General features: G+C 45.1%; 1 protein-coding gene across 2 annotated transcripts in view; it reads right to left on the bottom strand.

Annotated features, from left to right (window-relative positions):
• The window catches only part of LOC147016773 (thrombospondin type-1 domain-containing protein 4-like), a 174,729-nt gene that overhangs the window by 128,394 nt on the left and 32,219 nt on the right, over positions 1-14,116 (bottom strand). The window lies entirely within an intron of this gene.

Genomic DNA, 14,116 nt, shown 5'->3' on the forward strand with positions numbered 1-14,116 from the left:
CTACTCGGCCTTTGTCCACCATCAGGCACTGTCTTCGTCGCAATCTCGCGCACAAACTCCCGCGTGCCACGACGCTCACACACCTTGCCATGACACTTCTACTCGGGGGCGCGGCTGCGCCTTCCCGCATGCCGACCGTCATCTCCCTCACATACGCTGTCTCTCTCACACACGGCCTTTTACTAAGGCACTCCTTTTCACCCACGCACACCATATTACTCACACACGTGGTTCCACTCACACGCGGTTCCACTCACACACGGCCTTCCACTTGCACAGGGGGTTTCACTCACACACGGTGTTTCAACCACACACGGTGTGCTGGGAAGCACGCATTTCGGCACACTTGCAATCACGCACACCATATTACTCACACACACGGTTCCACTCACACACGGCCTTCCACTTGCACAGGTGGTTTCACTCACACACGGTGTTTCAACCACACACGGTGTGCTGGGAAGCACGCATTTTGGCACACTTGCAATCACGCACACCATATTACTCACACACACGGTTCCACTCACACACGGCCTTCCACTTGCACAGGTGGTTTCACTCACACACAGTGTTTCAACCACACACGGTGTGCTGGGAAGCACGCATTTTGGCACACTCGCAACCACGCACACCATATTACTCACACACACGGTTCCACTCACAAAACGCCTTTCACTCATGCTATGCGCGCTTTTCAGCACACATTCCGCCACACTCGTGCACACACATACCGGGCCGACCACACTGAGGATTCACTCTACCACGAGGGGTCCCGGGGCCTTCACACCCCCCAAGCTCCGTGTGTACCCGTCAAGAGCACTCGCCCCCTCTACCTCACGAAGCTCGAGCGGACCCACCTGGTCGAGATCCGCTTCAAGGGGGAATATTCCCTCCCCTCGTTTCATAAGGAGGCTATCCGGCTGCTTGCACCGGGTCACGAGACATTCCCGAGCTCCCCTTCATTGTCCGTCGGTTTATTTTAATTCCTGCGTCTCCCTTCGTGTCTCTGTTAATTCTATCTCCTTCTTCTTTACGTGCCTTATACACGTCTCCGTCACCCCATTTAATTTTCCCTCTGTGTCACCGTCACTTTCTCTGTCACTGCACGAGTCTCGTGTTACGCGTCTCCCGAATTACTTTGTCCTCCCCCGCTTCCATCGCGGGCCGGACAGCCGTTGCACTCCCTCCCAGCTCACTCGCTCCAGCACGTGGCGCCGCCATTTTGAGATCCGTCGTCCGCGTTTCGTTGCACGCATATGCCATTATGGCCGCCTGCAGGCTTTGCATATCCCTCCTGAATGCCTTCGTGTGCGCATCGATACAATCCATCAAATCGCGCGCATTTTTTTTCATTTCTTGTGTGATCATCTCCACCATTTTGTGCGATGGCCGATGGCTCCAGCCGGACCGACCCGCCATTGTCGGTCGCGGTTTCGCTGGGAGCGGGGAGGGATTTTGGCGGAGGAGGGGAGGGGGGGTGTCATACACCGCCGCCACCGCCGCGCCCATTTCGGGCTCTTCATTTATTTGCGGGGAAAGTTCAACCTGCATAACGGAGTCCTGCACGGTGAATTCATCCTGGGCCTCTGGTTCCATTAACTCCACATCCACCTCACTACCCACCTGGCTCAACTCGCCTTGGCTGAACATTTTACGTGCTGGGAATAAAATTTATAACCCTCGTAATTTGGGGACACGGGGGGGGGGGGTTTGCTCCGTATACCCCTGATCCGACTCCGTGAATTTTGCTACGGAGGCGGAGGGGGCCGAATCGCACTCCTGACAACCAGTTGTTTATAGGCCAGGGGGTCGGCTGCCAACCGACCGCTCTGAACGGAGCCGCAAGTCGAGTCGGCCTGACCGATCGCCCGGAATTTCGATCGCCACCCGGATAACTCTGAGCGACGGGTCCTTGTACAAGAACCGAAATACGCCAATCGGCAGATCACGTGGGGTAGGGTCGATTGCCAATCTTCACTGTACCTAAATACCCACATGATCCAACTACCGGGGTATTCCACCCTCGACGGATCTCGTACGGAACAAACCGCCGAGGCGAGCTTGTCCGTGCGCGATTCCGAGCGGCTTCATCGCCGAGAACCGTCGGTCCAAATGTCCCCCTTTTATGGCAAACCAACGGCTTTCTAACTCCCAATGCACGAAATGTTCAGTCAATGAGGGAATGGACGCGACGAGCTGAAAACATTTTACAATTGGGGTATTTATTAATAATCATGGGGAACAAGGGAAGCACGTAATAGCAGAACTATACTGACTTTACGAAATGCAATACAATCATTTACAGCACACAAAGCACTTAACAATTTCCTACTTATTAGATGGGCCCATGGACACACGTAAGCACACACACACACCCAAAAAATAGTGGCTGAGGCCTTTAATAACGAGCTCCAGCTTGGAGGACAGGTGAGCTGAAACCCAGAGCCCATCTCGAACCTCTCCACCTCGTGTGGTCTTCAAGTTGTTCGACCCAGGCTCCAGCGAGAGTGAGCTAGATCCAATCGCCGTGAGCCACAATCCTTCCCGAGCTCCCGCAAATCCTCCCGTGCTTCTCAACACATGCTGGTGAGACGAGGCGCCGATCCTTCCCGTAGGTCGATGAGTCGCACCAAGCCGGGAACCAAGATGGAGAACAAAGAGCTCCATGAACCAAGACGAAGAAGAAGCCACCATTCGCAGCTCGAGCCGAGCAACCGGCTCAACTTTCTTCCAAACAAAACAGCTCTCCAAAAAGCCTACCGAGCCAAGCAGGACCAGAAGCTCTGCTGAACAACTCCTCTGCAGAAGGAAAAAGCTTCCGAAGGCCTCAACCCTAACCCAAGCCAAACAGGACCCGAAGGTCTGCTGAACGACGCAGCCCTCAACTCCCTTCTCCAACTCTGCACACGAACCAAGAAAGGATTTTCTCTTTATCCTTCTCCGCTCCCCTCCCCTGCGCCCGGCGTGACTCATGCCCTCGTGATCCATCCCCCACTCAACCACGGGTGGGAGGGAGTTGTTGACATCATGAGTCACGGGACTGCAGGGTGGTTCTTTCTCTTCGCAGAAGAGGGGAAGGATGTCTCCATTGTTTCGCTCCCTAACTATTAAATCGATCCGCAGCACATCTAATCGATTTCTGAACATTTAAACAATGGAAGGTGAGCTCTCTCGGGAACAAGCACTTATCGACATAGCTGACGAAAAGAACCTGAATGTTGGGTGCGATCGAATTCCCAAATTCGTAACAATATATTTCTCAACATAATCACCACATTTCTGCCAACGTTCAAGTGGTTTTGTGATACCATCATGTGAGAACTGTACATCTTGCTGACTGAACCAGCACTTCACAGCAGCCTTGACATCATCATCAGAAGAAAAATGTTTTCCATGAAGGTGTTCCTTAAGTTTGGGGAAGAGATGAAAATATGACGGAGCTAAGTCAGGGCTGGTGATTCTTTATGAACATCTCCATTGATAATATCTCTTACTCTCACGATCAAAATGGTGCACCCAACTCTCATCTCAAGTCATCTCCAATCATGTCATCTCAAGTCAGTCATCCCAACTCTCATCTCCAGCGCTTCATGTTGCACAACACTGACAATGTCGTTCTACCCTCTGCCATCTTAACCAACATAGGACTGAGACAGTGTCAGAATCATGAAATTTCCTACCCAGTGGCCGGAAGAACTATTGTGTGGACTGTGCTTAGTTTCATTCAAATAAATGTATCTATTTTGGAGAAAAAGAATAAGAGGCATTACTTTTCAACATGCTCTCATAGTATTGTATTATTTCTGACAACTGTTTGTTTGCACATCTGCAAAGGATCGCACTGATGAAGTTCAGCAAACAAGAGCATTCATTGATAAAGATCCTTATGGGACATAGTCGTCCACAAGGGCTTGGCGAGGCTTGTGGAAGAAGTGCTTTGCCACACAGAACAGCTTCAAGATGGGTTGCAGCATTCAAAGGTGGCAGAACAACGATTCTCACATGATTACATCCATACAGAATGAACAAGCCATGCGTGAGATCTCAGCCATGTTCTTGTGTTCAAGAAGTGCTGCAAACTGATCATCTTGTGCACACCTTACTGTGGACGCTTTGGTGGGTTCGTTTGTATTTGTGAAAAGCCCATCCATTCTCTGATCAAATAACCCACACAGATTTGAGGTGCAGTATCATTGCCATTGTGACAACCCAGCAGGTTGCATGGCAATGGCAGGTGCAGGAACATCCTCTGCATAATCGCTCAATATGATCCCATATTACAATAACCTATTGTCTGAAGTTGAAAGCGGATTTAAGAAGAATTAAATTTCTGAATGAGCTTCAAAAGTGACCATCAGGTACGCTACTAATCAACTGAATTTTAACAATAGATACAGTCCAAATTATCTGCTTTCCTACAATGAGACAACTTGATACCAATTAAAATAACAGGGATTACTTTGAGTAACTGTAAGCAATAATGTTAGGAAAGATTGCGACTTTTGTGTGTATGTAATTAAATAAATGGCATCTTGTAGTCATACTTTTGTTATGACAATTCCATTCAGAATGCAAATATTGTATTATTAGAAATACATGGCAAATATTAGATGGCTAACAGGTGGCATTTGGGTTTGTAATCCGTTATTAATTTCTTCCAAACTATTCACCACCATCTGCGCTAACTAGCAAACTGCAGAAAGCTGCACATTTGAACATGCATTTGCATGAACATTCTCCATGACTGGATGAGGAGTCAAACTCGCTGTTGAACTTAACTGACCCACTGTTTGGTGGATTTGTTTGGGCAGGAACTCGTGCTGAAACAAGCGGAGACAATTAAGAGATGCACCAGTGGCAGTTGAGAAGATATGGAAGAAAGGAGAGGGATCAAAGAGATTGATTAGTGGTGTTTTTGATTCAGCAGTATTTTTGTCTCCCTTGACGAGTCTGTTATAATTACACTGTGCATTTTACACTCGAATGACACGCCCGCATGTACCTCCCATGGCGGTCAGCACCCTCAAGGCTCTTCCACCTGTATCTACGAGACCTTACCATCACTGGGGTGCTTCATGTGCATTGAACACCCTTAAAAGTCCACAAAATCAGAAAATCATGTTTGGTTTAATGAATAGATATAGCTTTACTTGTTCAAAATGAACAATAAATCATTGTTATTTTCTTGAATAAATATCTTGAAAGGAAAGTTTTATTGTTATTTGGTCGGTGTCCTTTTACACTCGATTGGCCCCACTCCTCCCCAATAAAACACTCAATTGTCCCTACCCCTCCCATAATATCATCAAGACCTTGAGTTCATACATGTAGGCCTACGGTCTGACAGCCACTAATACACAATGATTTTGACTATAGTCGTAATCTGGGGATTCTTGATCAGAAAATTGTTCGTCACATTCACTTTCTGACAAATCTGAAGTGAGTTGTGCGCCCATTATCCATTGCGTGCTGACAATCTTTCCCTCGATTACATCGTGGGAGTTTGCCTGGAATTTTTTAGGGCAGTACCAGACAGGTTTGCTTTTTAGCTCGCCTGTTCGAAGAACAGAGAGTTATAGCAATACCCCCAGCGAGAGCGTGAGCGTGAAAATGTTAAGGTTTTTGGTGCAAGTTATTTAGAAGCTTGCCATTCATTTAATATGTGTACTAGGATGCTGATATTTGGCAAGGAGGTTCCCTTGGGGTATACTATTGATGTAGTGAAGTTGAAATTAAAAAATAATTTCAAATGTTTTAAATTTTTGACCTGTTTTGAACTTAACATTTTTGTAGCATATCAACGTTAAAGTTTTTTCCTTTCTAATGTTTTTATCTACCACACTATTTTTTACTGATTACAATATACAAATTCATATATTGCTTTAAAATTATTTGGATCAGACTTCACTGCAATGCTTTATAAAAAATATTATTAGACTAGTCTTTTAAAAACGATAAATGTATAAACAGGCGAGCATTGGGTGGCTTTGACACCAACTCTGGTTTAACTGTAATACCTCAAAAAATTATTAGAATTAAAAAACACATTCAGTTTTTTGTTCAGTACTTAAAATCAATATAATCACATCAAAACTAGAAGGGCACTCTTCGCCATTGCGACGTCGCCAGATATGCCTCTGCTCACATTATTACATCATTATACATACCTGTTCTAAGTTTGATTTAAATTCCTAAACCCAGATTCAAAATAGTAAATAATTCTGACTATCAAACCATCTATCCGATCAGGTTGAAATTTAAAACATATATTCCCCATGACTACGACATCATAATTGTGATGTTTCACGTCGATTAATGAAGCCGTTCAAGAGAAATAATGTTTATAAAATCTTTGTTCAATCCAATATGGCTGCCAGACCATGTGACCTATTAATTATTCGTGAACACCCTGGTATCCATAAGGCTTGGGGGATGTATGTGAAGTTTCCGATCGATCTGTCCAGCCATTCTGGAGATGATTTTTAGAGCTTTTAGGGTAAATCCAATATGGCTGCCAAACCTTGCAACTTATGATGTCATAGGTGGAGAACGTTTTGTTCCTCATGGATAGGCGATCATACCTTTAAAGTTTCCCCTCAATCTGTTCAGCTATTTCGGAGAAGATTTTTGAAAGTTTTTTTTATGTTAAAAAGAAATGGCTGTACTGCCAAACCACATGACCGATTACGTCATCAATTTTACTTCCTTTTTCCAACATGGCTGCCACACCTCGTGACCTATGATGTCATAATGTTCATTAAAACATTCTACACGAGTCTTCACACCTACATTGAAAATGTTGTGTCAATCGGCCAAGCGGTTGCAGAGAAAATAGAGAAAATTAGCATGGACGGACAAACGCACGTATGTACGTACACACTAACAACCTGAAAACATAATGCCTCCGGAGACTTCGTCAGTGGAGGCATAAAATTTATTTATTTTTACTGATTCTGTGGACCTTAAGGTTCTAACCAATGCCGCCAGAGCTTTTCTGCTGCAGTCACCATTGCGGTTCTGTAAGTTTTCTTCTTCTTGCGTATGGCAGCTTGGCTGCCGGGGTAGCTATCATTTCTTGGAAGCGCGACTGTGTCGCTGATGCAATGCCCCTCTACCAGTACACACTGGTACTCATTTCACCGACCTCGGAAGGATGACAGGCTGAGTCAACCCCCTGATGTATTAATTCAGTGGCCAACGGGGCTTGAACTCAGGACCCTAGGGTCCCAAGTCACCACCCTAACCATAAGCCAACACCAGGATCCCAAGTCGCCACCCTAACCATAAGCCAACACCAGGATCCCAAGTCGCCACCCTAACCATAAGCCAACACCAGGATCCCAAGTCGCCACCCTAACCATAAGCCAACACCAGGATCCCAAGTCGCCACCCTAACCATAAGCCAACACCAGGATCCCAAGTCGCCACCCTAACCATAAGCCAACACCAGGATCCCAAGTCGCCACGCTAACCATAAGCCAACACCAGGATCCCAAGTCGCCACCCTAACCATAAGCCAACACCAGGCTCGGTTCTGTAAGTAGTTGGCAGCTCATGGTCATGGCCTTGGTTTCGATGGTGTAATTAGGATTGAAATTAAACTATATGAGAAGTTAAAGTCATTGTTGGAATGTGTGACAAGGTGCAGTTGAACAAAACAAACAGTGACTTAAAATTTATTGATGCATTTAACACTCTTTTCCAAAAAAATCTGACTTTCATTGTGGATGTGGATAGTCTACTTTAAAAAAAAAAAAGATTGAATAACATTTGCCAAGAAATGTGGACTTCTGGGAAACTATAAATTTCAGAATTTGTGTCTGAATAAAGCATTGCATCTGATAACCCTTGGTCACTCCGTTTTTGTCGTCATTAACTATGATGGATTATAAGACGCGGTACACTGCTGTTTAAGCATGAGAAATAGTTGTGCAGATTGATTGTTTTTTGTATACAAAGTCGAAGCTTGTTGGAGAGCTAGAACACAAAATGGACAGGGACATTGCATCGTGAGCAGGGGGGAAACATACCAACAGCAAGGTGGAGGTACATAACTGAGAGCCACTTCGAGACAGAATGGGCACAGGGACTAATGAGATCCAAGGGAGGGGGAAGAGGGCACTTGGGGGTGAACAACCTGGATGCAAACTCAAACACAGCAAGAAGAGGAAGGTGGGGGGTGAGAGGGTAAACGAGAGGGGGTAAAACAATAACCTGCAAAGAAAGGGGTGGGCTCAAGGAGGGTTAATGAGGGGGTAGAAGAGATCATAAGTATGGATGGGGTGAACAGCCATCTTAAAGCCCTAGAGGGAAGAACGAGATTGAACAGTCTGAGGAGGGTCAGTTCCACATGTGAGAGAAAAGAGAGGAACAAATGAGTGGAGGTGGCAGTGAACCTGGATTTGGGAGTTCAATAAGAAGAGGGTTACTAGCAGATTGTGTGCACTCTGCAGAAATCTGGGGGGTGGGGGGGGAGCTGAGCCAAGAGAGGGCAGAAGATACAAATCCAGAAAGCAAGCACCATCCTGTCTGTGATACCAGAATAACAGGCTCAGAGACTCCGCTTCATCATGGAATATTTCAATGGTTGTTTTGCCTTGCCATCCCTAAAGCAAATATAGTTACGAGTTGTAATTAAGGTGTGAAACTAAGACAGACACCATTGAGTATGTGGTGGAACAGCATGTGGTTGTGAGCACTCTGCAGTGAGTAACAATGGCTGTTCTAGCCTTCGGAGGGCATCAGTGCCACTGAAGCAGCCTCCTGAGCAAGGGTTACGCTGGATGGTCTGTCATTGGCTTCCCAGCAGTAGTTATGGCAGTAATTTGCAATTAGTTCATGGTTCCAGCGACAACTTGCCGACTCTTTGTGAAGGACACTGCGGGATGTTTAACGTCCACCAACTCATGCTGGCAGATGGGACACTCAGTTTAATGTCCAACCGAGGGACAGAACACACATTCGTGGATCACCCTGCCTGTGAAACACTGAGATGACAGTTTATAGCTGGGTCGGGATTCAAAACCAGGGCTAGACAATGTCGAGTCGACTGCGCAGACATTGAAACTATCTTGCCAGGGCTGAAATTATACAACTTCCTTAAATGATACAACTATAATAAGGAATAAAATACAAGTTATTTCTTCATGTTTCAAAGAAATGCATTGTGTGGTCAAACCCCACCTCACCTCTGCCAATGCGTTAGCAATTATGTCTGCTCTGAGGAAGGTTGAGTACTGACTGTATGACCTAGAATGGCACAGTCTGCACTGATTACATATGGTCAGTGTTTGTGGTAGGAAAGATGATAACTTTTTTTTTTAATGCTGCTACACTTCATCGTTATTCCCACACAAGCATAAAACTCCCTTGTGCTGGAAATGTAAAATAATAAATAAATAGCTGTCCTTGCCCAATTCCTTCTTGTTCTTAGTTCTTCAGTAAATACACAGATAATTAGCAGATTAATAGTCTGTGACTTGACATGTGTTTTGAATCTGAAGTTCTGTAAATCTTTAATGAATGGAGCAGCCATCAAACCGCAAGAACCACAAAAGATGACTCCACAGTGTGCAGCAAATCATGAGTCCGTGGATCTTCGGAGCTGATGTTTGTCATTCAGGTGAGGTTTAAAAGTTACTTATGTACAAATATATAACTCTGGGCAAGGACAAGTAATTAAGGAGCCCTGATTATTTCATGGAAGGAGTGTAATTCTCCAATTTGTCTGTTCTACACCTTCCCATACTAGTCCACCCACCATTCTACTGTTATCTTTACACCGTTGTTGTTGGTGTTAGTGGTTGTGGATTCCCAAGCAGAATCCAGAAAATGTGGTGAATCCAGAAAAATTAAGTTTTATTTTCCCATAAATACAGTGGGCCCAGATGGGGTTCTTAGGGACCCCCCCTCAGGAAAATGTGAAATTATAGGCTTCAATACAATCATTTGCTGCATTCTTTAGACTATCTGGGATGAGAATATGGCATACATAGGCTTTGCAAATTTTCGACTGTCTTACGAAGCGAAAAAACAAACAATCCATCATCACATTCATATCTGCATTTCTATTGCTTGATATACAAATTGTGGTTATATCTACGTTCATGAAAAGTGATTTGTTATCAATAGCATGCCCTTCATCCACAATTGTCTGCAATTTATATGTACTTGGGTTAAACTTCCTTGACGTTGAACATAATTATCTCCGTCACCAAATGTGCACAGAGGTTATGTTTTTACCAGTCTGTCTGTGTGTGAACCGGATATCTCAAAAAGTTATGGACGGATTCAGGTTAAATTTAGTGGACAGATTGGGTGTGCGACAAGGACGAATTGATTAGATTTTGGTGAAGATCCATGTCCGGATAAAGATATGAGAGATTTAAAGTGATTCATCACCAATGGGAGATGAGGCCAAAAACGAGATACAGTGCCTACACAAAGTATTCACACCCCTTGACTTTTTCACATTTTATTGTGTTACAGCCTGAATTTAAAATGGATTAAATTTAAATGTTTTGTCACCGATCTACACGAAATACCCCCATACCATCTCAGTGGAGCATCAATACGTATTCAACCCCTTTGCTACGACACTCCAAATTGAGCTCAAGTGCATCGAATTTCCTTTGATCATCCTTGAGATGTCTCAACAACTTGATTGGAGTTCACCTGTGGGTGAAACACACCTTCCTGGATAAGGTCCCACAGTTGACGGTGCATGTCAGAGCAGAAATATGACCATTAATTCCAAAGAACTGCCATAGAACTCCGAGAAAGAATTGTGAGGAGACTTAAAGGAAGGATCTGGGGAATGGTATAAAACAATTTCTAGAGTGTTGAAAGTTCCCAAGAGCACAGTGAACTCCATCATCAGGAAATGGAAAGAATATGGAACTACCCAGACTCTTCTTGGAGCTGGCCATCCAACCGAACTGAGAAACCATGAAAGAAGGACCTTGGTCAGGGAGGTGACCAAGAACCCACTGACCACTCTGACAGAACTACAGAGTTCCTTGGCTGAGTTGGGAGAATCTACCAGAAGGACGACAATCTCTGCAGGACTTTACAAATCTAGGCTTTATGGGAAAGTGGCTATACAGAAGCCACTCCTGATAAATAAATAAAAAAAGACACATGACAGCACACCTGCAGTTTGCAAAAATGCACCTGAAAGATTATATGGTCCGATGAGATGAAAATTGAACTCTTTGGCCTGAAGGCAATGCGCTACATCTGGCGGAAACTGAGCACAGCTCATCACCCATCTCACACCATCCCTACCGTGAAGCACGGTGATGGCAGCATCATGCTATGGGAAAGCTTTTCAGTGGTAGGGACTGGAAGACTTGTAAGGATAGAGAGAACAATGAATGGAGCCAAATACAGGCAAATCCTTGAGGAGAACTTGCTTCAGAGTGCAAAAGACCTTAGCCTATGGCAAAGATTTACATTCCAACAGGATAATGACCCCAAGCATGCAGCCAAAGCAGCACTGGAATGGCTTCAGTTCAACAACATGAAAGTTCTTGAGTGGCCCAGCCAAAACCCAGACTTGAATCCCACTGAGAATCCGTGGAAAGACGAAGATTGCTGTTCACTGACACTCCCATCCAACTTAACAGAGCTTGAGCAAATCTATAAGGAAAAAAAAAAGAGAGAAAATCCCCAAATCCAGATGTGCAAAGCCGATGCAGGTATACCCAAGAAGGCTCGAAGCTGAAATCGCTGCCAAAGGCACTTCTTCAGGGTATTGACTCGGGGAGCTGAATACTTTTGTAACTTAGATATTTCTGCATTTCATTTTTAATTGATTAGTAAAATTTTCTCAAAACATGTTTTCACTTTGTCATTATGGGGTATTTTGTGTAGATCGGTGAGAAAAATTAATCCATTTTAAATTCAGGCTGTAACCCAACAAAATGTAACAGAAGTCGAGAGGTGTGAATACTTTCTGAAGGTGCTGCAGAGCACAATATCTCACAAAGCTGTGGACGGATTCGGTCAAATCTTGGTGGACGGGTTGGGTGTCTGACAAGGAAGAATTTATTCGATTTTGGTGAAGATCCAGACCCGAATCCAGCCTGGGTACTTTAGAGAGAAAAAAAATTATATCCCCAGACTCTGCCCTTGCCAGCTCTTATGTTTCCTCTGATCTGCCATGTTGCAATTGTTGAATTGAACTCTAGGTGCTGTTGAATTGTAAGTGCTGAGTATATGCATGGTGTTGGCTTAATGGTTAGGGTGGTGGGCTTGGGATCCAAGGATCCTGAGCTCAAACGCCATCCTTCCATTGAATTAATACCAGGTGGGGTTGATGGCCTGTCATCCTGCTGAGGGTGGCAAAATGAGTGCCAGCTTGCTGGTATCCTGTGTCAGAGTAGCAACTTGTCCAGGAGTGTGCCCGATAGCCCAGGACATTGCTGAGGCAGCACCAATGCTCTGCACAGATTATGGTCCCAATGGATGGATGGTGCTGAGTTCCCATCAATACTTTTAGTTGGAAATCAACAAATCTTGCATTATGACGATTGCAGATGTTTTACTTTAACATCTAAAAACACTGTGTGGTCACACTCAAAAAGGTACCGCACCGAAAATCTCACAACATTGAATTCATAAAGCACTTTAGCCTTTCACAAGTAACACAGCTTGTCCATTTTACACTGATTCTATGGTCGGCATTTACTCTGTTTTGAACGGTCCGGATTTGCGACCAGCTAAATGACTGTGATCACGACGGACTTCATTTGTGTTATCACAATTAGTGAGAGTCACAATCAATGTGCCGTCGCATTCCCCACCAGGCGCCAAGGTAGAAAACACAATATTGAAACGAAAATTTCACAAATATCCAGATTATACTTGTGTGGAATGCTTAATGCACCTTATTAAGAGTCAAATGTCCCAGAAAACTAGACAAGATCAAATAAAGACATCAGGCTGACATGAAAAGGTGGAGAACGATGTCGACTGTCTGTGCCGTGCAATGCAAATCTGGTGTCACGTGATCAAAGTCACGTGTTGTGTCGAACAATCTTTGTTTATACGAGTAATCTTCGTCCTGGATGAATTAACACAGGTGTGATGGCTTTTTCAACGGAATGATTACTCGCAGTCACCACATTGTGAATACATTATGAAGTATCTTTTGCTGCACAACGGAAATCGTGAGAATGGATTTAATATGAAAAACATCACAGGCAAAAGGGGGGTGCGTCTGCACCTCACACACTCCACCTGGCAACGGGCTAGCACTAATAGGCTGGATCTGCATCTGTCAGGTCAGGTATGGGAGCATGCGCCAGAACAGCGCGTCGCTGCATCCACTTTCCGCCGGAACTCCAGGGGCCTCCATCTAGTCATCCCCCAGGCAGATGCCAGGCCCATCCCCATCTCCTTGAGATGCTGATCAACCTGCTGCACCCACAAGGCACGTGGTCGGCCCATTGGCCTCCTCCACTCACGAGACTCCCTCGCTGAGAGAATCTGGTGAGCAGGATCAGCATCAGGAAAACGAGCCACATGGCCATACAGCCGCAGCTGACGCTCACGGACCATGCAGGTAACAAAGCTCATTTGAGTCTCTCTCAGCAACCGCTCGTTGGACACAAAGTCCGACCAGCGATAACCAAGCATTCTCCGAAGAGACCTGGTACCAAAGGAATTAAGTCTCCATCTCAGATCCTTGGTCAGAGTCCAAGTCTCACATCCATAGAGCAAGACTGGAAGCACCAAGGACCTGAAGACTCGGATTTTTGTCCTCCCGCACAGGTACCAGCAGTGCCACATCCCATTATCCAGTGAATCCATGACTCCCCAGGCCCGACCCAGACGTCTATTAACCTCTGACTCACAGCCAGCAGAGACATGAATATCACTGCCAAGGTAAGTGAATCTCTCCACGACCTCAACATCCTCACCACAAACAGGCACAGACAGGACAGCAGCATCCAAGATGTCATTGAAAGCCTGGATCTTAGTTTTGACCCAGGAAATCCGTAATCCCAGCGGCTCCGACTCCTCGTTCAGCACCTCGAGGGTGCTGAAACTGAACCCAAATTACCTGAACCAAAATCGAATTGGCTTGTTTTTGTCACCTACCCAACTCATC

Source organism: Eptatretus burgeri, chromosome 11 (assembly GCF_056783735.1).
Source record: "Eptatretus burgeri isolate ZD-2024b chromosome 11, Ebu_testis_v1, whole genome shotgun sequence".
Classification (NCBI taxonomy): domain Eukaryota; kingdom Metazoa; phylum Chordata; class Myxini; order Myxiniformes; family Myxinidae; genus Eptatretus; species Eptatretus burgeri.